Genomic DNA, 24408 nt, shown 5'->3' with positions numbered 1-24408 from the left:
AACTTACTAGCACAATTTTCAGATGAATCTATATGGCATCCATATGGCATTCACATATGAGCAGTACTGTTTTGTGTACTTAAGCCTCAAAATTGTTTTATTACAATTGTATTTTCTTACACAATTAAAAAAAGGAACCTGTTGCTTGGAGACACATTATTGCTGATTGTTAAACCTCTTTTGGATACAAATTTACAGCCATTTTCTATATTTGTGTAAGGACAGGATCTGTATGTAAAATCAAGAAATGTTTCCTAATTACATCCACTACCTGATAGTAGTTACAACTATATTGTGTCAGAAAAAAACACTGTTTTATTTCCTTTATAATTCTTAAGACTCCAATCCCTATAACGGTCACAAGTACTGTGTCTTATTTTTGGAATCATTCACCTGTTTTGCTGGAGCAAGGATTTTTTTCAGAATATCCATGTGCTCCCGGCCAGGAATCAATCCCAGCACATTCCGATTCACAAATGTCAGAATTTGTATAAAATACACAAACTTGTATATATTCTCCTACTGGAAGATTGCATAAAACATCATCTACGTGACAACTGGTGCCGGCAAAAAGCCGGGTCCCACTGTCTGTTCTTCTCTGATGGCACTGCTGGACATCTTCAGATTTTGAAGGGATATAAGCAATCATAATGTGTTTTTCACCTGCTACACTAAGTTTTCTAGGCTGACCACTGCGCCTATGGTGACCAAATTCTTGGTGCTTCTTCAAAAGAGCTTGATCCGCACATTCTTAAATCTGACTCTTTTGAAATCTTTGCCTGGGAGAGATCTTAAGTACAAAGCAAGGCGAGGGGAGAGGGGTGCCATCACTTAGTTTGCATTAAATAGGTTGTCCACTACATTAACATTGATGGCCTACCCTTAGGGTAGGTCATCAATGTCTGATTGGCCAAGGTCCGACACCCGGCAGCCCTGCCGATCAGTTATCGGTGGCAGCGATGGCCGCCGGCCGGATGTACTCACTTGCCAAGCTTCACCATCTACTTGTAGTGGCTGCTGCAGGGTTCTGCATATCCTCCTCCTATTCAAATCAATAGGAGGCAGATGTGCAGTACAAGCACCAGTCATGACAAGTAGATGGAGCAGCTCTGCAAGTGAGTACTTCTGGCTGGCGGCCATCGCCGCCCACCACTAACAGCTGATCGGTGGGGGAGCCAGGTGTTGGTCCCGTGTCGGATCTGACATTGATGACCTATTCTTAGGATGTAAAATTAGTGGACAACCTCTTTAAGGGTTGCTGATGCAGTATAATTACCTTGTGTCTTGTTGCTGTGTTCAATCTTACTATGGTGTATGACCTGTGACATGAAACTGTTTTCCACAACCTCACCTTTGTTGGCTATTCCTCACCCAGTGTTAAGACTCTTATACAGCTATCTCTGTTTCAGTTAATGATTTTCTTTCACCCTATACATAGAAAGTATGATCATTATCACCTGTTTGGTATAATTGGTTAGTTATACAATTAACTATAATCCTTCAAAACTTCTGATTTTGTGCAAGTGTATTTAGAAGAATTGATATTGTTTTGAAGGTAAAGGGCGGTGACACCAAATAATCATTTCATTTTAAGTTTATTCACTTTACATTGTGTTAATTGATAAAAATAAACTATTAACATTTCTATTTTTGAAAGCCTCTTACTTTGAAGCTTTTTTCCATGATTGGCTAAAACTTGTGTAGAGCAAAAGTTTGGGTTTTATATACACGTGATCAAGATTTACATATAATGTGACCACAATGATATAATCCTTTGATGTGTAGCTATGTTTTTATTCTGTTGTGGTTTACAAATAGACTAGGAGAAGGGATGAAATTAATAGTAGGTATCTTATTTAACCCATTCACCCCAAAGCCTGATTTCATCTTATTGACCAAGCCAAATGTTTCAGTTCTGACCACTGTCACTTCATGAGTTAATGATCTGGAACGCGTCAACAGATCCCGGTGATTCTGAGACTTTTTTTGTGACACATTGTACTTCATGCTAGTGGTAAATTTAGGTTGATATGATTTGCATTTATTTATTTTAAAATAATTAAATTTGATGACAATTTTGAAAAATTAGCAATTTTCGAAATTTGAATCTTTATGCCCTAAAAACAGATAGTGATAGCACTAAAAATAATTAATAAATAATATTTCCCACATGTCCACTTTACATCAGCATCATTTTTGAAACATAACTCTTCTAACTTCCCAACAAAGAAAAAAATTAAGAGTTAATCAGCAATTCCCCCCCCCCAAAAAAATTAACAAAACCATTTTCTTTTGAGAGACCACATCATATTTGACGTGCCTGTCTTTTTTAGAGCCCACATCACCCCCGTGCCTGTCATCATCCTCCTGTGAATGCCGGCCCGTGGTAGATTTCTGCTATACACAGCAGTATATACAGCCCTTCTATGTATAGCGCAGCCGATCGGACGATCGCAGCTTCACGATTCCTAAGGGAAATATTAAATAAAGTAAAAAAAAAGTTTTAAAGAATATAAAACAAAAGTTCAAATCACCCCCGCTTTACCCCATTAAAAATAACACAAAGAAAAAATACACAAATTTGGTATCACTACGTTCAGAAATGTCCTATCTATCAAAATATAACAAAATAATCTGATAGGTAAACGGCGTAACGGGAAAAAAGCTCAAAACGCAACACAACATTGTGATTCTATGTACAAACAATGACCAACATATCTTAAAGAAACAATGGCGGAGACCCCGGTAAATCCAGGGTCAGACAGAGTAGACTACTCATATAGCATCTAGACCAGAAAAGACCATGAGCACAAAATGGCATAAAAAGTTAATAGATAGAGGAGACACCTTTGCCACCTGTCCCCCGCGTCCCCCTGGACCCCATATACAATTGTGATAAGCATCTGGTGAACCTGGGTTTGGGTTATACATTTTTCTGCGCTCCACTTGGAATATATAGCCTTATTCTAGCCAGTATATCTCTGGAAAGATACCGCACTATGTATATGGACTCTTTGTAGCTGGGGTATGATATGCCCTTGCAGGTGGACTGCGTTTTTCTTCCAGCACATTGCACTTTCTTGTCATGCATTATATTTATATTATGGATATATTAATGGAAGTTAGTTACAGATTAACTAAATAAAACTGTAACTTTTTATGCCATTTTGTACCCAGGTTTTTTTTCTGTTCTAAAAACAATATTGTAATTAGTCATGGCAATATTTTATTAAAGCTCAGGTCTCAAAAAATAAGCCCTCACCCAGCCCCATATCCTGAAAAATGAAAACGTTTTATATCTCTCTTAAAATGGCCCGTGTCATTTGATTTCCTTCCTCAGGGCAGGGACACACGGGCCGTATAACTCGTGCGATGATGATCGCATTGCACTGAATGGACTGACCTGAGTATGACAGCATGATGGATTTCTATGTAGCTGTCAAGCTTAGGTCAGGAGCGGTGCCGGCCAGTACGAGGTTTACCATGCCATCCTCGGATGTGAAATACGGCAGTGTGTCCCTGCCCTTACTGTGCTACTGGCCCCTATTTAAATGGGTTTTTGTACACAATTGTACTTGGGTGCCATCTAGTGGCTATACCATATTACTACATTCAGATCTTTTGAATGAATTTTTATTTGTGGATGACTAACTTTAAGCCATCAATTTTACTAAATCTTCTTTTGCTACCCCATTACCTATGACATTTAGGTGTCTTTCACGTTATCACATTTTTTGTGTCCTCACCATGTGACCTACTACTAATTTTTGGTCTGATTACTTATTGTAATGTTGCCTGTTAATTCTTTTGACTTTTTCAATAAAATTACATTTTTAATTAAATAGGCTTTTTTTACTATTTCATATATATTTTGAGGTCAACATACTCCATTTTTCGTCTTTTTGTTTCCTAACTGTATTGGGAGTTCTCCATCTACTTTTTGGGATTATGGTCCCTGGTATTGTCCATATTTCTGGTATTTTTATATTCAGTACATGTTTGGTATCTATGCACTCGTATTGACCTAGAGAAGTAAATTGCCAGATCAGTTTTACCATATATTGAACATGGTAAATAAAAAAAAGCAAAAAACATTGTGGAGGTGCAATTTCACTGCACTTGGAATTGTTTTCCCCGTTTTCCAGTACACTATGTGGCAGAATAAAAGTTAAAAAAAAGTTATGGCTCCTGGAAGAAAGGGAGGATAAAACGAAAACGGAAAATCGCCAGGGGGTGAATGGGTTAAAATAAAATGGTGCTGCCGGCTCTCATCTTTTACAGTGATCGTCCCCCTGATTTGCTGCTCTAGACCACATATAGCTCTATATTAGGGGAAAAAACCCTTCCCTGCCTCCACATATGGCACTAGGGGCATTTTTTTAAATTAAATTAAACATTTTTTCCATTTGCAGGAAGCAGAGAATTACAGGATCCGACTATCTATAATAATTCAGGTTTTATTGCCACCACAACTCAGTTTGTAGGTCAGTTTGGGGGATGGGGGATGGTTAATTAAGTTGGGGAAAGAGGTGACAGAACGGCCAGTGATGAGCAATATAATGAATAATATCTTGTGAATGGATAACAAAAAACTGTCTATATATGTAAGAATCGTGTAGAACATGAAAGAAGGAAGCAAGGCGAACATCTTCCTCCTGATTGCTAGACATGTATATTATTATCTGACCCACGCTTTGTGCTTTAACTTGACACTTTTTCACAGATAATGATACCCAAGAAAACACATGATTATAAAATACTATATTGGACTTCTAATCTACTTTTGTTTTATTTTCCAGGCACGCTTTCTGCTTTCTCATAAGTGAACCCTTCCCAGACTCATAGCAATATGTATGGCTGGGGACAGGTCAGTATTTATGCAGATCTGTGATTTTTTTTATTCGTCCAGTGAATAATATTTTAGTGTATTAAAGGGAACCTGTGAGCTGATACATGCTGCCCACCGCCCCGGCAGCACGAGTCCCAGACCAGCTACTGCACTACAAACATATGTTTTACTCTAAAAGAATAACATAGTATAAAACATGGACGAGGACAAGGTGATTAGTCCAAGAGGCATGTCCTCTCAGGTTTCTCTGGCTAGATTGACAGGTCTATTCTGCATCATGTCAGTCTTGTAAGGTAGGCGGTTTTGGCAGCATGAATCAGCTGACAAGTTCCCTTTAACAGGTATTTTCACCAGACATTGATGGCAGGTCCACAGGACCTTCAACTATCTCTGTAATGGGAACCCCTCTTCCTGCCTGGCGGGGCAGCTCATAGGCATCACATGAAGGTTAAGAATAAATAAAGAGATGTCTGCACATGTCGAGCATGCTTGTGGATAAGCAATAAGGCTTGGGTAGATGGCGATTTTGCCCACTGCACGGGTCATATGGACAAATTTTGCTTTGTGTGGCTGCTAAATTGCAGCGTAATGCGGATGTACCACAACTAACAAATCACAAAAAATCCAACTGGTCCTTACTATTAGCTTGATACAGTAGTCTTGTCGCAGTACAGCCACACTCACCGGCATTATGCTGCAGCGTAGAATATTTGGCCGCTCAATCTGTGTCATGGAAAAAGACTGTCTAGCCACAGCTTTACTGTCTAGAGCAGAGGTCCCCAACCGCCGGTCCGCGGACCAGGACCGGGCCGTTGGGGTTTTTCAGCCGGTCCGCGGCGCCGCTGACCGCTAGCTCCGCGGCCCTGCGCCTGGTCAGAGCTCGCTCTGTGTGGATTTATAATGTTTTCTGCCATAGCCGTGACAGCTCGCAGCTCCTGGCAGAGAACATTATGCAGGACGGGGTGGGGCGTCGGGCGGGTCTTAGTGACGCAGCCCTCCACAGCACAGCATGGTACCTGTTGTACGTCACGGGGCGGGTCTTAGTGACGCGGCCCTCCTGCACAGCATGGTGTGTTCCTGACGGGGTGGGGCGGCAGGCTCTCCTCACTGACACGCCCCCGGCAGAACATGTTATGTGGGGCGTGCTGGGGCAGCAGACTGGCTTCAGTGACGCGGCTCCCGGTACCGGTGTTCAGTGTGTAGCGCTGCTAAGCAGCAGCGCTGTATACACTGACGCTCAATGTACAATGCTGCTACTTAGCAGCGCTGTACACCGAGGTCCCGCCAGCATCCTCCCCATACAGCTCCACCCCTCCATAACCCCACCCCCATATGACCAAAGCCCCGCCCCCACCCCCACCGGGCCATGGAAAACTGGTCTTGCTTAAAGCCGGTCCCTGGTGCAAAAAAGGTTGGGGACCTCTGGTCTAGAGTGAGAATCTCTCTTTAAATAATGTTACATATAGCAACATTTCTGCAACAATGAGTAAAGTTAAGGGAATGCTATGTTTGTAATTACTTTTGTTATTTTATTTTTTGATATATATAAAGAGTAATAGCTAAACTTTAGTTAAAGAAGCACTCCTCCTCCCTTCAAAGTTTCTATCCTCTTAATATATTACAATCATCATATTATATAGCACTGTGTACTTACGATTGCTCATTTTGCCTTTTTACCCAGTTAATTCTACTCTTTTCTCTGCTCTATGACAATAGCAGGAAGTCTCTTGTCCCTGCAGGACTCCTTCCCCTCTTCTGCTCCTGACCCAGCTGATCCCTTCTCTGTCCAGGGACTTTTGCAGTGACTCATGACTTATGCAGGGAAAATTGACCTCCTGTTTCTACATAGACCTTAGAATGATTCAGCTAGCCAGATTTTAATCACATGATGCCATAGACCTAATGGAAAGGAGAAGAATTAACTGGGTAGAAAGGCAAAATGAGCAATTGTAAGTACACAGTGCTTTAAAATATTCTGACTGTAATATATTAAGAGGATAAAAACTTTGAAGGGAGGAGGAGGAGTGCTTCTTAAATAAAGCTTAATATCCAACTGCCATTTCAGTAAAATTTTCAGTGGCATGTCTGTTTTTGATTTCAGCTATTTCTAGCTCGTCCCTCCTCCTTCCCTTTTTTATGGAAAAATAAAATGACGGTTCCCCTTTAAGAAAAGGTTAGATACGTTGAAAAGGTTGTCCGGGACTTTAACATTAGAGACTTGCCCTTAGAATACAGGTCGTCATTGTCTGATTGTTGTGGTGCGGCACCGCTGCCTATTAAAGAAGTTGTCCACTACTTTATATGAACCCCCAATGTATGCCCCCGGGGCACAGAAGTGTTTTTGTAAATACCTTGCAGTGCCTTTTCTGCCTATGAGTGGCGCTATCGCTGGCCGCTCAGAGGGATCACGTGACCCTTCACTGATATCACGTCAAGTGAGGCGTGACATCAGTGACGTGTTCCCCGCGGTGGACGCTGGGCTGTTGGCGGCAGCATGTCACACCCAGTATCTGACCAGCCCAGGGGATGGGGATGACTCGGTACCCGGGCCTTTGCCTTGGGGAAGTCACGTTGGTCGGCTCCCGGGCCCGTACCCTGGGGTTTCTCTTAAAAGGGGGTTATTGGTTGTTAAGTTTATGAAAGTTCGTGACGCCACCTGTGGCTTCTGGTGAGAATCACCAGCGCTGCGCAGTCCTCTGAGGCCGGTGATAAGGCAGCTCGATGGTATAGCTCCCCACAGGTGGAGCTAGGCCTCAGGGCAGTGTATGAAGGGGGAATGCAGGACAGGCGAGACCCAGCCGGGTCAGAGCAAGAACAGGGACAGACACGATAGTCACTTCAGTACCTTTTACTGATGGAAATTCAGGCACGTCCCGGAGCACTGTAGGGTGAAGGGTGCATGTCAGGATCCTCCCCAATGAGCGGATGTAGGGCCTCCTGTTTCTTGCCTTTGCGTATTAAGTTTCTGACCTGCCTGGAGCTAGGCCTAACTTTGTCTCTGTCCTGCGTTGGCTGACGTAGTGGTTGGGCCTTCTCTTGGAGTGCACGCTCCCAGCTTACGGGGCCTATGTGTCTCCTGGCTGTTACGTATCAGCACTTTAGCGATCCTGGGACTTGTAGTTCTCCAGGGATTCCGGTTATGCCTTACTGGGTCATAGATATCCCGGTAAGCTTCGGACCCGGTGTCCGGTAACTGCTTTGGGGTGAGCTAGTTAAGCTCCTCTGCCCCCTATGTACTAACTCTCCACTCACCTTCAGCCTACTCGGGCCCTCACTAGGCTACTCACACTAACAGCAGCTTGCCGCTCTTCACCGATCTTATGGCGCCGGCACACCTAAAGCTCCCTATTCTGAGCTACGAGCTCGACTCTGTATTCAGACTTGCACTAACTGAACTCTCCAGAGGAACTGCTGAATCACTGAGCTCCACTGCAGACTGACCTGTTTCTGTGTCTCACTCTGCAGGAACTGAACTGCCTGGCTCCACCTTCCCTATTTATCTCCCTAATGGGCTCCCTCTGTTGGTCTGAGGTGGAAGGTGGAGATGCATGAATGGTTATGGGGGCCTCTTGTGGAGGAATCCATCAAAGCACTCTTCCAGGATCTGTGATACTAAGCGCAGCTGGGCATCACATTCCCCCCTAGTAAAGCTCAGCACTCCCGGGCTGAAGTACATTTTATAACAATAACAATAATAACATGAACAATGCATTAACAATCTTCCCTTTATGGGAGGCACATTTCTTAAACATTGCATAACAATAACAAATACAAAGTGTCCTCAGAGTTCAAGTCTCCTATGGTGAGTTTCCCAAACAGGATGTCCATCTCACAGGGTAGAGTACTTGGTGGTTTTGAGGGCCCTGTCCCAAACCCTCAACGTAAGCCCTGGGGTGGCTGCAGGGCATGAAGATCCTGAGTTGGACCTCCAATAGAGCCACTCCAGACAGGTTTTCCTTCTGAGGTCACCTAGAAGGGCACTCCAGGGAGCACAATTATATACAAAAGCAGTTTTGGGCTGCACATAGTCCTCAGCCACGAAGTTCTTAGGTAAATAAAGAAGTAAATAAGCAAAACACAAATTAATAAAGACATACATATGTCTGAATATATACAATTATACAGTGCTATAATACAATTTAATACTCCAGGGGTAACTATCTACATTTGTCAGAGTTTAGCTATTTTACTGCTTATATCTGGCAGGGGCTTGGCCCCGCGTGCTACGTGTTGATCTGCGTAGTGCGGTGGTTTGTGTGGTATCAGAGTCTGTATGGTCAGTTACTCTACCAGTTCTACGTGTGACTAAGTTGTAAAACTGCCTTAACCTCTCTCCTGGACTGGCAAGTTCACCATTGGCTGGGCCTTCTTGCTCTGCTCCTACTGGGGATCCTTCGTCCAGGGATACTTCTTGAGCTGGCTCTTCTGCAGCACTTACAGGTTCAACTTGCTGTGGAAGATTTTCTGGCTGTTCGTAGAATTGGAGTGTTGGAATGATTACTGCTCCTTCTATTTGAGGCCAATCTGCCGGGAAATCTCCCAAGTCAGTGTGGATCACTTCTTCTTTAGCCTCCTCCGGGGCAGTAAGAGGTGTTTTGTCTTGAGGTTTCAGTAGATCTGGACCCAACTTTAGGTGGTCCCTGGACACTGTTGTAGACGTTTTTCCTCCATCTCGACTGATTAAGCATGTCTTCTTATTGTCAAATCTCGAATTCAATACAGTGTAGGGTTCTTTTTCCCACTGATCATCAAGTTTGTGGTTACGTCTTTTCCTTTTCAATACTGTTTCACCAGGTGTGAAAGGTTCTGCGGGTGCGTTTTTGTTGTAGTGAGCTTCCTGCTTTTCTCTCACCCGAGTAAGACTGTCCTCGACACAAGCTTGTACCCTCCTGTACTGCTCCTGCCTGGTCTTGTCCCAGTCTTCAGTGGTCATATCAGCTTCAGGTTCAACAACACCAAGCTCCAGATTCATGGGCAGCTTTCCTGGCCTTGCCCGCATGAGATATGCCGGAGTGCAGTTTGTGGAACTTACTGGTATATGATTGTACAGATCTACTAAATCAGGCAGTAGGTCTGGCCACTGGTTTCTCTCCTCAAGTGGTATGGTCTTTAGCAGGTCGATGATGATGTTGTTCATCTTTTCGCAGAGACCGTTGGTTTGTGGGTGGTACGGTGTAGTTCTCATTTTCTTACACCCGTAGAGATGGCAGAACTCCTTGAACAACTCAGCCTCAAAGGCCGGGCCTTGGTCCGTCAGCACCTGCTCAGGATAACCATGGGGTCTACAGAAATACGCTTGGAACGTCTTTGCTGCTGTCTCTGCCGTCAGGTCTTTGACAGGTGCGACGACCAGGAAACGTGAGTAGTGATCTACCATGGTCAGAGCATAAGAGTACCCTGACCTGCTGGGGGACAGCTTGACATGGTCCAGAGCCACGATCTCCAGGGGTCGAGTCGTCTTGATGGGTTGCAGGGGTGCCTTCTGGCTGTTGAAGTCTTTTCTTCTTAGGTCACAGGGTCCACAGTCCCCGCACCACCTCTCAATGGAGCTGCGCATTCCTACCCAGTAGAATCGACACTTCAGCAGGGTCTCTAGCTTTTTCCAGCCAAAGTGCCCCACCTGATCGTGGTAAGCTCCTAATACCATTTGGATGTCTGTCTTCGGGACTACTATCTGCCATACCATCTCATGGGTTTTTGGATTGACGTACCTCCGGCACAGTTTCTCACGGTAGATAAACAGCCGGCTTCTCTCGTTCCACAGCTGCTTTGCTTGCAGAGATGCATCCTTCTCCAGGGAGGCACCTTCTTGGATTATCAGCTCCTTGATGCGGCTGACAACCGGGTCACTGTCCTGGGTCTCTTTCCAGCTGTGGTGAGGCAGGGGGTTTAACGTCTTTCCACACTGCCTCCTGGAGGCTCGTTGCTCGTGGATCATCCCATTCCGGTGAAAGGCAGGTAGCTCAATCTCTTCCAGGTCATCCACTTCTTCTTCTGTGTCTGACTGGTGAGGCATCCTAGACAGAGCATTGGCATTGGCGTTCTTGCGGCCCGCCCAGTATTTAATTGTAAATTGGTAATTCGACAGCCGCGTCATCCATCGTTGTTCCAGTGCCCCGAACTTAGCTGTTTCAAGATGGGTCAAGGGGTTGTTATCAGTGAAGGCAGTGAACTTACTGGAGGCTAGATAGTGCTTGAACCTTTCAGTGATGGCCCAGACCAGGGCCAGGAACTCCAACTTAAAGCTGCTATAGTTCTCTGGGTTCCTCTCAGTCGGGCGGAGCTTCCTGCTTGCGTATGCGATCGCTTTCTCTTGGCCATTCTGCTTCTGACTTAAGACAGCTCCCAGTCCTTCGTTGCTGGCATCAGTATACAGCAGGAACGGTAGGCTGTAGTCAGGGTAGGCTAGGATCTCATCGCCTGTCAGGATCTCCTTCATCTCCTGAAACGACTCGGCTTGCTCCTTACCCCAGTGGAATGGGGGATTTCTGCCTTTGGGGGACTGCCCTACCAGGAGGTCTTGCAGAGGAGCTGCTTTCTTAGTGTAGTCCTTTACGAACCTCCGGTAGTATCCTACTAGTCCCAAGAACTGACGCACCTCCTTGAGGTTCTTCGGCTCCGGACACTTCTGGATGGCAGTGACTTTCTCCGGATCTGGTGCTACCCCTTCCAGACTGACAATGTGCCCCAGGTACTGTACCTTTCTCTTGAGCAGGTGGCACTTTGAGGGCTTCAACTTCATCCTGTACCGGGACAGTGACTCAAATACCTCTGCTAGGTGTTTCAAGTGGTCCTCGTACGTTCTGGAGTACATTATTACATCGTCCAGGTAAAGTAACACAGTCTCGAAGTTGCGGTGTCCCAGGCAGCACTCCATCAATCTCTGGAATGTTCCGGGGGCATTGCAGAGTCCAAACGGCATACTGTTGAACTCGCAGAGTCCCATCGGGGTAGTGAAGGTCGTCTTCTCCCAATCCTCCTCAGCCACAGCTACTTGCCAGTACCCACTAGTGAGGTCAAGGGTGGAAAAGTAATTTGCAGACTTTAAGGCAGCTAGGGACTCCTCTATGCGTGGTAAAGGGTATGCATCTTTATGTGTAATGCGATTTACTTGACGATAATCTACACACATTCTCATGCTCCCGTCCTTTTTCCTAACTAGCACTAGGGGAGCTGCCCAGAGACTACAACTATCCCTTATTACTCCCGCCTTTCTCATGTCCTGCAACATTTTCTTTGCCTTCTGGTAGTGAGCTGGTGGTATAGGCTTGTAACGTTCTTTGATTGGGGAATGGTCGCCTGTGGGGATATGATGTTGAACCCCCTTAATCCTCCCGAAGTCGTGGATGTTTACTGAACACCTGCGCGTATTCTTGAACCACCCGGTGTACACCCTGTTTCTGATGGGCAGGAGTGGTGTCTGTCCCAACATGGAGCTGTTGACACCAATCCTCCACCTGGGTTGCAGGGTCATTATCTTCCACTTCATCTGGTGAGGTTAAGGACTCCGCCTTGTGAATGCAGTTGTTATTTACAGCATGTAATTTGGCAACAGTGGCATAACGTGGCAATCTGACCTCATCTTCCCCACAATTGAGAAGACGGACGGGCACCCTCCCATTGTTTACATCTACCACTCCCCTGGCGGTTAAGAGCGTGGGTCTGTGCTCGAAGCAAAGGGGTTCTACTACCGCCTGGTAGCTCTGTCCTCTAAGACCTATAGCAGCTCGACACCAGATGAGCATTTCACTCATTGGGGGAATGACAATGGGTATGGGGTCCGTTACCCGCACGTTACCTATTTCACCGTCTGTTAACCTTACTTGCTGTTGATACATCAGGACTCGAATCTCCCTCTGCAGTGCCCTCCTCTGTCTTGGTCTGGCAGTGTCGGCTATCTGTTGGAGCAAGAACACAACTTCTCCCAAACAGTTACCAACAATGTTAGTGCCTAGTACCATATACGGGTTGGTGTCATCAGGATTAGTCTCTACTACAATTAGCCCCTGGTCCTTCAGCTCCACTCTCCCCACCTTTACAGTCACATTCTTAACCCCGAGTAGGTTAAGGGGGAGTCCGTTTGAGGCATATACAGAAAGATTTGGAGCTGGCGGACGTAGATCGTCCATGGACCATAACCTCTTGTAGAGGACGTCAGGCATGATGGTTACCTGAGATCCTATGTCCAGCAGAGCGTGCGTCGGGATCCCGTCCAACAAAATGGACAGGAAAGGTCTTCCTCCGACGAACCTGTTGTACCAGTCTGATGGGCCTGTTGAGTTTACTCCTGGGTGTCAGCCCTCGGACCCAGGGTTTTCTCGTTTAAAGGACAATTCTGGGCGATGTGTCCGATCTTGCGGCAGCGGTAGCAGGCAGGGTCCTTCTGTGGACGGCGCTGGTCACTGGTCCTCGGTGAGGGTGGTGTTGGCCTCCTCCTCCTTCTCATCAAGGGGACATCCTCAGGGCTATCGGCTAACAGGATTTTCCCTCCTTCCTCGGGCTCCGTCCGCAGCTGCAGAGCACTCAGCACTGTGGTCAGGGTTTTGCTCAACTGACGCACCTCAGAGCGCAAACTGTCCAGTTCTTTAGGGGACGTTGCTGGAACCCTAGCTTCAGCAGCCACTGGGGAAAAGGTGGGTGTAGCAGGTACTGGGGTAGCCCCACCCTGGTAACATTGGATGGCATTTGTTTTCAGGGGCTGCTGTCCTTTTATAGCCATGTCCTTGAGATTGTCAAAGGTGACATCTCGATGATCCAGGGACCACCAACGCACTGTCCTGCTCTCCTCTGGAGACCTCAGTCCCTGGACAAACTGTTCCTTCAGCATTTTGTTCTCATTCTCAACGCTGGTTGGACTAACCTGGTTCAGAGCCCGCAGGGCCCCTTGTAGACGCCAGACGTAGTTCTGAACATTGTCCTCCGGCTGTTGGGAACAGGTGTAGAACCTCATCCGGAGGTCCGCCTCAGTAAGATCCTCAAACACAGTCTGTAGTTTTTGAAATATTGTGGACACTGACTCCTGGTCTGCGGCCGACCATGTTTCCACTTCCCGTTCCGCAGCACCGGTCAGTTGTCCCAATACAACAGCGGCTCTTTGTTTGCCTGTTATAGACTACATGTCCAAGATACCACATATCTTACGTTTGAATCCAGACAGGGTATCTGGTTTGCCGTTGTACTGGGGGAGCCACTTTGCTCCAGGAATGTACGGTAAAGTTATGGGAATGACAGGGGTTACAGGCACTGCTGGTGGAGCGGCCGCTTCGGCCTGCTCGTGGTCGGGCGCGGGTTGAACTTCAGGGACGTTGGCCGGCATGTCGGCGTTCTGCTGTTCGTTGGACATCCTGACGCCCCCCTAGTTTACCATGGCCTACCTTCTAGCTTTTCTTCCAGTAGGCCGCAGCTCCGCAGGTGACAGTTATCTTCAGGACCTTGCGTCGCTTGCGTCCTACATCAGATCGTTCAGCGACGCTCCTTACAGGACCTGGCGCTTCTTGGTTTGATGTCGAAGCGTGGGGCGTGTGCGAGGCTTCGCGCTCTTTTGCAGGTACGCCCCTTAGTTTCCCGCGGTTACGCCCTTCTTCTCGCTCAGCGGCCCAACAATGGCGGCAATCTTCACCACAGTCAAATATACAGTTCACTTCAATAAAGGCGCACAGTACCCGGTGGCAACTGGCATAACACTCCGTCGTTGCAGCGGGCAAGGAATCCTGTTCATGACGCCAGAAAGAAGATGACCAGCCCAGGGGATGGGGATGACTCGGTACCCGGGCCTTTGCCTTGGGGATGTCGCGGTGGTCGGCTCCCAGGCTCGTACCCTGGGGTCTCTCTTAAAAGGGGGTTATTGGTTGTTAAGTTTATGAAAGTTCGTGACGCCACCTGTGGCTTCTGGTGAGAATCACCAGCGCTGTGCAGTCCTCTGAGGCCGGTGATAAGGCAGCTCGATGGTATAGCTCCCCACAGGTGGAGCTAGGCCTCAGGGCAGTGTATGAAGGGGGAATGCAGGACAGGCGAGACCTAGCCGGGTCAGAGCAAGAACAGGGACAGACACGATAGTCACTTCAGTACCTTTTACTGATGGAAATTCAGGCACGTCCTGGAGCACTGTAGGGTGAAGGGTGCATGTCAGGATCCTCCCCAATGAGCGCGTGTAGGGCCTCCTGTTTCTTGCCTCTGTGTAGAATGTTTCTGACCTGCCTGGAGCTAGGCCTAACTTTGTCTCTGCCCTGCGCTGGCTGACGTTGTGGTTGGGCCTTCTCTTGGAGTGCACGCTCCCAGCTTACGGGGCCTATGTGTCTCCTGGCTCTGTTACGTATCAGCACTTTAGCGATCCCGGGACTTGTAGTTTTCCAGGGATTCCGGTTATGTGATAGAGATCCCGGTAAGCTTCGGACCCGGTGTCCGGTAACTGCTTCGGGGTAAGCTAGTTAAGCTCCTCTGCCCGCTATGTACTAACTCTCCACTCGCCTTCGGCTTACTCGGGCCCTCACTAGGCTATACACACTAACAGCAGCTTGCCGTGCTTCTCCGATCTTATGGCGCCGGCACACCTAAAGCTCCCTATTCTGAGCTTCAACTGAGTCTGGACTGTGCTCCACTGCAGACTTACCTCTCTCAGGCTTCTCTACTGCAGGAACTCTCTCAACAGACTTGGCTCTCTGTCGACTCCAGACTGAACTGCCTGGCTCCACCTTCCCTATTTATATCCCTAACGGGCTCCCTCTGCTGGTCTGAGGTGGAAGGTGGAGATGTGTGAATGGTCATGGGGGCCTCTTGTGGAGGAATCCATCAATGCACTCTTCCGGGATCTGTGATACCAAGCGCAGCTGGGCGTCACAGATGCCGGGTGTGACGCGGAGGGGTAACCCCGCCCACAACCCAGCAGCCACCAGTGGAACGCGAAAGAGGGACCTTCGGCTGCAGTCTGGACTTGTCGTGACGTCAGCGGATGTCAGCGCTGGCTGCAGCCGGGGGTCACGTGAAAAGGCACCACAAGGTATTCAGAGAAATACTTTTGGGCCCTAGGGGAATACATTGGGGGATCATATAAAGTAGTGGACAACCCCATTCAAGTGTTTATTCAGGACTTAGTTTTTAAACCCATAGTAAAAAAAAAATAAAACAGGCAGATAGTTGCTCACTACTTGCCTGTTGTAGCATCGGCGTCTCTGCCCCTTGCTAGGCAGAGACGCCGTTCCCCTCACCTCTCTGCTCCGTGCTCGGCGTCCTCCTCCTGCGCTGCTGGCAGCGCGCGCTGCTTCCCAGGCACTGTGCTTAGGGCGCGCTCCCTCTCTCTTAAAGGGGCCGCTCGCGCCGTCCTAAGGAGTCCCCGGCCAATTGCCGGAGGATCTCCCATATATAAGGCACCTCCTCCAAAATGGAGGTGCCCGAGCAAAGTTGTTTGCACTGTGTCTTCCTGTGCTTCAGCCCTCAGGTCCCGCTGCTAGCCTGACTTCTCGTCCTGCCTGCCAGCCTGTTATCCACCAGTTACCTGCCTGTTACCTGCCTTGTCTGCCAGACCGCTCACCTGGGAGCGTCCACCAGTTACCTGCCTGTCTCCTGCCTCCTCTGTCAGACCGCTCACCTGGGAGCGTCCACCAGTTACTTGCCTGTTACCTGCCTTGTCTGCCAGACCACTCACCTGGGAGCGTCCACCAGTTACCTGCCTGTCTCCTGCCTCATCTGTCAGACCGCTCACCTGGGAGCGTCCTCCAGTTACCTGCCTGTTACCTGCTGTCTCTGTCAGCCTGCTCACCTGGGAGCGCCCGCCAGTTACCGGTCAGGTATCCGCCTCGCCTGTCTACCCAGAGACTGTCCACGTCACTTGCCGTGACCACCTGCCTGTCTACCCAGAGACTGTCCCCGTCACTTGCCGTGACCACCTGCCTGTGTACCCAGAGACTGTCCCCGTCACTTGCCGTGACCACCTGCCTGTCTACCCAGAGACTGTCCCCGTCACTTGTCATGACCACCTGCCTGCTTACCCAGAGACTGTCCCCGTCACTTGCTGTGGCTACCTGCTTGCCTTCCCTGGGAGTCACCCGCTTCCTTACAAGGACTTCCTCTTTGTATTGCAGCTCAGAGGTTCCACCTCCCGGCCTCGTTACAGTTTGCTCGGGCCATGGAACCCGGTGGCACCCAAGCTCCCTCACTCTCGGACCTATGCCATGAACTATCCCATCAGAGGTCCCAACAGGAGTCCATCCTGAGTCACCTGCGTAGTGTTAACTCCCGCCTGGACACACTGACTGCCTCATTGGGAGCTGCTTCCACTCGCACAACTACTACCCCGGCAGCGTCGCTGCCCTTCAATACCATGGCATCCCTTCCCGGTCCTCGCCTTTCCACCCTGCCTCGTTTTGGTGGAGACCCCGGCCTGGCACGGACTTCATTAACCAGTGCACCCTGCACTTCGAACTCTTGGCACACCAGTTCACCACCGACCGGGCCAAGGTGGCCTTCATCATGTCCCATCTCACAGGGGAGGCACTGTCCTGGCTAAATCCTCTATGGGAGAGAGGAGACCCCCTGGTGTCCAACTTGCCAGCCTTTCTCACGGCTTTCCGGAAAGTCTTCGACGAACCAGGAAGAAAGACCTCTTCTGCCTCCTCTCTGCTTCGCCTCCACCAAGGGAGTCTCACCGTGGGCCAATATGCCATACGGTTCCGTACCCTTGCTTCCAAGCTTGCCTGGGATAACGAGGTCCTGGTGTCCGTCTTCTGGGAGGGCCTATCCGGCCGGATTAAAGATGAACTTGCCGGTTGGGACATTCCAACCACCCTGGATGACTTGGTGACACTTGCCACCCGGATTGACATCCGGTTCCAGGAGCGTACCAAAGAGGTCACCCATGAGAGGAAGTTTCCCTGCCTTGCTCCTACTTTCCAGAGACCCGTCTCTTCATCTGTAACTTCTCGGGCGCACTCGCCAGAGCCCATGCAGGTCGACCAAACCAAGATGGTCAAAACCCGTCAAGAGTCAAGCCGTGCCGAGGGGAGCTGTTTCTACTGTGGCAGTAAGGAGCACCGGATCCGTGCCTGCCCAGAGAGGTCGGGAAACGCCTGTGTCTAGGATCGCTCAGAGAGGTCGTCCTAGACAAGAGTAAACCCTCTCCATCTCTGATGCTGTCGGTCTCTATCATCTGCGGGGAGAACCGTTACTTTGAACTAGCTCAACTTGATTCTGGAGCTGCCGGAAATCTCATTTCTCAGTCCCTGGTAGAGAAATACCGCATTCCCACTAAACCTCTGGCTGAACCCTTATCTGTCACCTCCGTGGATGGGGGTCTCTAACCGCAACCCATCCAACTCATCACCGAACCCATAACGCTGCAGGTGGGAATGCTGCACTCTGAGAGCATCTTCTTCCATGTTCTACCGGGACTCTCTCACGCCCTTTTGTTAGGCCTACCTTGGCTCCAGAGACATGCACCCGTGCTGAATTGGCAGACCGGAGAAGTCCTACGCTGGGGGCAGGACTGCCATAAGACTTGTTTAGTTCCTGTTCATCCTGCTCGTCCCTCTCCTTCTCCAGCCAATCGACCTGGCCTACCGGTCCCTTATTGGTCTTATGCTGATGTTTTCAACAAGAAAGAAGCAGAGACATTACCCCCTCATAGACCATACGATTGCCCAATAGACCTGGTACCCCGCGCTACTCCACCCCGTGGGCGTATTTACCCGTTGTCCGCTGCCGAGACCCGGGCCATGTCTGAATGTATCGAGGAAAATTTGGCCCGGGGATTTATCCGGAAATCTACCTCCCCGGCGGGAGCAGGCTTCTTCTTCGTTAAAAAAAAGGATGGTTCACTTCGTCCCTGTATTGACTATAGAGGTCTTAACCGGATCACGGTGAAGAATAAATACCCCCTTCCGCTCATTCCTGAATTATTTGACCGTCTGAGGGGTGCCAGAATCTTCACCAAGCTGGATCTCCATGGGGCGTATAACCTGGTCCGTATCCGTCGGGGGGATGAATGGAAGACGGCATTCAACACCCGGGACGGCCACTATGAATACCTCGTAATGCCCTTCGGCCTCTGTAATGCTCCCGCCGTCTTTCAAGAGTTGGTCAATGACATTTTCCGTGACCTTCTCTACTCCTGCGTGGTGGTGTACCTGGACGACATCTTGATCTTCTCTCCGGATCTTCCCGCACACCGGAGGGACGTTCGTCAAGTCCTGCTCAGGCTCAGGCAAAACCACCTCTACGCAAAATTTGAGAAGTGCCTCTTTGAGCAGACCTTGCTTCCATTTCTGGGCTACGTCATCTCCCAGACCGGCCTACAAATGGATCCTGAGAAACTTTCTGCCATCCTGAAGTGGCCCCGACCGGAGGGGTTCAAGGCTATTCAGCTGTTCCTGGGCTTCGCCAGCTACTGCCGCCTCTTCATTCCGCACTTCTCTTACCGGACTGCCCCTATCTCCGCGCTCACCCGTAAGGGCGCTAGTCCCAAAGAATGGCCGCCCGAGGCAGAGGAGGCCTTCCTTTCTTTGAAACAAGCTTTTGCCTCCGCTTCTGTGCTGCACCGTCCGGACTGCAACAAACAATTCTTCTTAGAAGTAGATGCTTCCTCCTCCGGAGCCGGAGCGGTACTCACCCAAAAGTCGCCATCCGGGAGAATGGTAACCTGCGGCTCCTTCTCCAAACTCTTCTCCTCGTCTGAGCGCAATTATTCTATGGGAGACCGAGAATTGTTAGCCGTTAAGTTGGCACTGGAGGAGTGGCGTTACTTGCTCGAGGGGGCTCTTCATCCGGTAATAATTTATACGGACCACAAAAACTTGGCTTACCTCCAGAGTGCCCAAAGACTTAACCCGCACCAGGCCCGGTGGTCCTTGTTCTTCGCCCACTTTGATTTCATTCTTCATTTCCGCCCGGCTGACAAAAATATCAAAGCCGATGCCTTGTCCCGATCCTTTCTGTCCTCCGATCTTGAGGAGGAGCCTAAGCACATCATCGACCCCGCCAAGGTAATGCAGGTGGCCCCCGTGGATCTGAATCGTCTTCCACCCGGTAAGACGTTCGTGACAGTACCTGATCGTGAGAAGGTTCTGCACTGGGGACATTCGTCTAAACTAGCCGGCCATGCTGGCCAAAAGAAGACCCTCCAGCTTATTACCCGGCATTACTGGTGGCCTACCCTGCGCAAGGAGGTAATAGACTTTGTCTCGGCCTGTGCGTCCTGTGCTCGCAACAAGGTTCCTAGACATCTGCCAGCCGGCCGCCTTCTGCCTCTTCCCGTACCTGCTGCCCCGTGGCAGCATATAGCCATGGACTTTATAACGGATCTCCCTGTCTCTGCTGGTTGTACGGTCATTTGGGTGGTCGCTGACCGCTTCTCTATTTTCCGTCTCCATGGTCTTCCTCTCCACATCGTGTCCGATCGAGGGGTCCAGTTCACCTCTCGCTTCTGGAGAGCCACGTGTAAACTACTGGGGGTCACCTTGGACTTCTCTTCTGCTTATCACCCACAGTCCAATGGTCAAGTAGAGCGGATCAACCAAATTTTAACCAGTTACCTCCGGCACTTTGTTAATGCCCACCATTCCGACTGGGTGGATCTTTTACCGTGGGCTGAATTCTCCTATAATAATCACGAGAGTGAATCCTCTTCCAAATCCCCGTTTTTTACAGTCTACGGTCAAAATCCCCGGATCCTGTTTCCCGTCTCCACCTCCGTGGACAACCCAGCCGCGGAGTCTCTTGTTAGCAAATTCTCCTCCATTTGGGAGAGTACCAGATCCGCACTTCTTCAGTCCTCCGAGCGGATGAAGAGACAGGCTGACAAGAGACGTCTGGATCTGCCCCAATTCCGTCCTGGAGATAAAGTCTGGCTCTCGTCCAAATATGTCCGGCTCAAGGTTCCTTCCTACAAGTTAGGGACCCGGTTCATCGGCCCACTGGAAGTTATCAAGCAAATCAACCCGGTGGCCTATAAATTGAAACTCCCGGCCAACTTGCGGATCCCCAACTCCTTCCATGTATCTCTCCTCAAACCCGTGGTACTTAACTCTTTTTCCAAGTCTACAGGTACGCCTCCTGCTCCGGTCTCCGCTGAAGACGAGTTTGAGGTAGAGAGCATTCTGGCCATCAAGAGGGTAAGAGGAAGGACCTTTTTTCTAGTGGATTGGAAGGGGTTTGGTCCTGAAGAGAGAACATGGGAGCCCCGGGAGAACATCCATGCCCCGCTCATCCTTGATAAATTTCTCTCTGGCCTAAGAAAGGGGGGGCCTAAAGGGGGGGGTACTGTAGCATCGGCGTCTCTGCCCCTTGCTAGGCAGAGACGCCGTTCACCTCACCTCTCTGCTCCGTGCTCGGTGTCCTCCTCCCGCGCTGCTGGCAGCGCGCGCTGCTTCCCAGGCACTGTGCTTAGGGCGCGCGCGCTCCCTCTCTCTTAAAGGGGCCATGCGTTCCGTCCTAAGGAGTCCCCAGCCAATTGCCGGAGGATCTCCCATATATAAGGCACCTCCTCCAGAATGGAGGTGCCCGAGCAAAGTTGTTTGCACTGTGTCTTCCTGTGCTTCAGCCCTCAGGTCCCGCTGCTAGCCTGACTTCTCGTCCTACCTGCCAGCCTGTTATCCACCAGTTACCTGCCTGTTACCTGCCTTGTCTGCCAGACCGCTCACCTGGGAGCGTCCACCAGTTACCTGCCTGTTACCTGCCTTGTCTGCCAGACCGCTCACCTGGGAGCATCCACCAGTTACCTGCCTGTCTCCTGCCTCATCTGTCAGACCGCTCACCTGGGAGCGTCCACCAGTTACCTGCCTGTTACCTGCTGTCTCAGTCAGCCCGCTCACCTGGAAGCACCCACCAGTTACCTGTCAGGTATCTGCCTCGCCTGTCTACCCAGAGACTGTCCCCGTCACTTGCCGTGACCACCTGCCTGTCTACCCAGAGACTGTCCCCGTCACTTGCCGTGACCACGTGCCTGTCTACCCAGAGACTGTCCCCGTCACTTGCCGTGACCACCTGCTTGTCTACCCAGAGACTGTCCCCGTCACTTGCCGTGACCACCTGCCTGTCTACCCAGAGACTGTCCCCGTCACTTGCCGTGACCACCTGCCTGTCTACCCAGAGACTGTCCCCGTCACTTGCTGTGGCTACCTGCTTGCCTTCCCTGGGAGTCACCCGCTTCCTTACAAGGACTTCCCCTTTGTATTGCAGCTCAGAGGTTCCACCTCCTGGCCCCGTTACACCTGTTCTACCCGGCATTGGCACAGAGCGATCACTGACTGCTCCTGGTGGAAATTTAGTTCCTCAACTTCAAAAGCACATTTTTTCCTCTTCCGCACTGTTGACAGGGCGTGACTGTTGACGTCATACTGATCGATAGCTGGCTCCCTGCAATTAGGCAGAGGGGAGCCGGATGTCAATCAGCATGATGTTGGCAGTCACGTTCTGTCAACAGAACAGAGTGAAAAAGAAGCCGCTGCTCTGTCAACGTGACATCAGGGGAAGCTGCTGAATAACCGGTAGGAGCGGTGTGTGACTGCTCTGTTCTGGCAGAGATAAGCACCGGGCACAAGAGGCAGCTAGGTAGCTCCTACCTGCCTGTTAATTTTTAGGCCCATAGCTAAAAAAAAAAATAGTCTTGGATAAACCCTTTAACTGTCCCCATTAATTGGGGCGGATGTGCAGTACCTGACTGAGGCCATTATTCCATTGACAGAGCTGAGCAGTACCGGCCGCTGCCAATGTTGAGAACAGCTGATTGGCGTGGGTGCCAGGTAATAAATGACCTATTCTAAGGATAGGCCATTAATGTTAAAGTCCCGGACACCCCCTCTAAGGTTAAAGCCAATTTCTAAGCATATGAGAAATTGAGAGAGATTTCTTGAATCGTAACAGTGTTCAATGTGCATTTACTGTTACGGATCCAGGTGGTGGAACCTCTGTGCTGCGGTGCAAGGAGGGGCCAGAGGGGCGTGACTAAGTATCAACTCCGTCTGACCAAGGTCGCACGGCGGCTCAGTTGACTCCGTGAACCAGGGAGGAACAGAGCAGAGGAAACAGGTGCACTCTGGGACCGACCTTGAATGAGAGCAGGTGACTCCCACAGGTGAGAAGGCAGGAACTGACCGGTACAGCGGATGAGCTTCGGCTGGCAGGCTGACGGGTGGTCCGGGTAGACAAGCAGGCTGATTAGGCAGATAGATAGTCAGGCGAGTGTTTTGGGTAGGCAAGCTGGCGGCACAACTGATAGCTGGCTGGTGCTTCCAGGTAAGCGGGCTGGCAGACACGGCAGGTAACAGGCAGGTGCTTCCAGATAAGCAGGCGGGCAGAGCCCATAGACAGACTGGCGGACTGGACTGTAGACAGACTGTCGGGCTGAAGAGAAGACAGGCTAGCGGACTGAGCAGAAGAACAGACTGGTGAACAGGCCTGATTTGCAGAGGACCTGGGGGCTGAAGCAAAGTAAGAATCACAAAGTAACAACCTTGCACGGGCACCTCCATATTGGTGGAGGTGCCTCTTTTAGGGAAAGCCCTCCGGTGATTGGCCGGGGACTTTTTAGGACGGCGCGCGTGACCTCTTTAAGAGGGAGTGAGCGCGCACGCCCTAAGCACAGAGCCATGGAAGCTGTGTGCACCAGCAGCAGCTGCAGCGAGGCCGGAAGACGCTGGAGCAGGACCGCAGCGGTAAGGGGGACGGCGTCTGTGCCTGGCAGGGGGCAGAGACGCCGATGCTACATTTACAATGCCAATAGTCATACATTTGTTCTATTGAGAGAAACAGATGAGAATCTAAATCAGCTTGTGGCTGCAAGTGTGCGATTTTTGTGATCAACCATTTGTATTGGCTTCCTGCAATGTGCAGTCACACAGTGACTGCAGAAATTTCTCTTGAGCCTGGAAAATGCCATTAAGCTTCAGTTCAGTTCAGTAAAAATTATTTTTAAAATGTACTATACATGCTACATGTAATTATTTCTGTCTATACATTATATGAATGCTTTTTACAAAATGATGTATTCTTAAATAAATTTCATTGCAGGAAACTGGGGCCCCTATTCTCACAGATGATGTCAGTTTACAAGTTTTTATGGATCACCTGAAGAAATTAGCGGTTTCCAGTGCAGCCTAGATGTTTAAAAGGACATTATGGAGCAATCTTTGTTGATACACTCCTGCATTACATTGGATAATGATACGTTTTAATAAATCTATATAGGCGATATACCTTTAGATATCTTTTTTTTATTGCACGATTCAACCTTTAAATCAGAAAACTGTCTTTCCCACAGTATGATCTTGTAAAGCGACTCATTAACAACCGTAACGAATACTTTTGCAATGCCAAAAAAGGAGTCAAATATATTATACTATAGAGGATACAAAGACCAATTGTTTTTATAACAAAACAAGATCAACATAATTAGACTTGGGTTTATTACCCCGAAATGAACTGTCTTTCTTTTATCTTCTTTGCAACAGCCCTGTTTGTTGTAGTTTCACTTTAACCATTTGTTTTATTCTGATTGGTTTTCTGCTAAATGTCTGATTTGGATTAGTTCTGTAGTGACCACCTATCATCCCGCTTTATTATTCCTTTTTCCT

At 49.2% G+C, this 24408-nt stretch overlaps 1 pseudogene; it reads left to right on the top strand.

Annotated features, from left to right (window-relative positions):
- The window catches only part of LOC141243035 (protein transport protein Sec23A-like), a 52571-nt pseudogene extending 28522 nt beyond the window's left edge, over positions 1 to 24049 (top strand).
- Positions 24050 to 24408: the final 359 nt, after the last annotated feature.

This window comes from Phyllobates terribilis, unplaced genomic scaffold (assembly GCF_046119375.1).
Source record: "Phyllobates terribilis strain yellow unplaced genomic scaffold, ASM4611937v1 Scaffold_1100__1_contigs__length_419211, whole genome shotgun sequence".
NCBI lineage: Eukaryota > Metazoa > Chordata > Amphibia > Anura > Dendrobatidae > Phyllobates > Phyllobates terribilis.
Note: the sequence above shows the minus strand (reverse complement) of the source record. Positions and strands in the feature narration are given on the sequence as shown.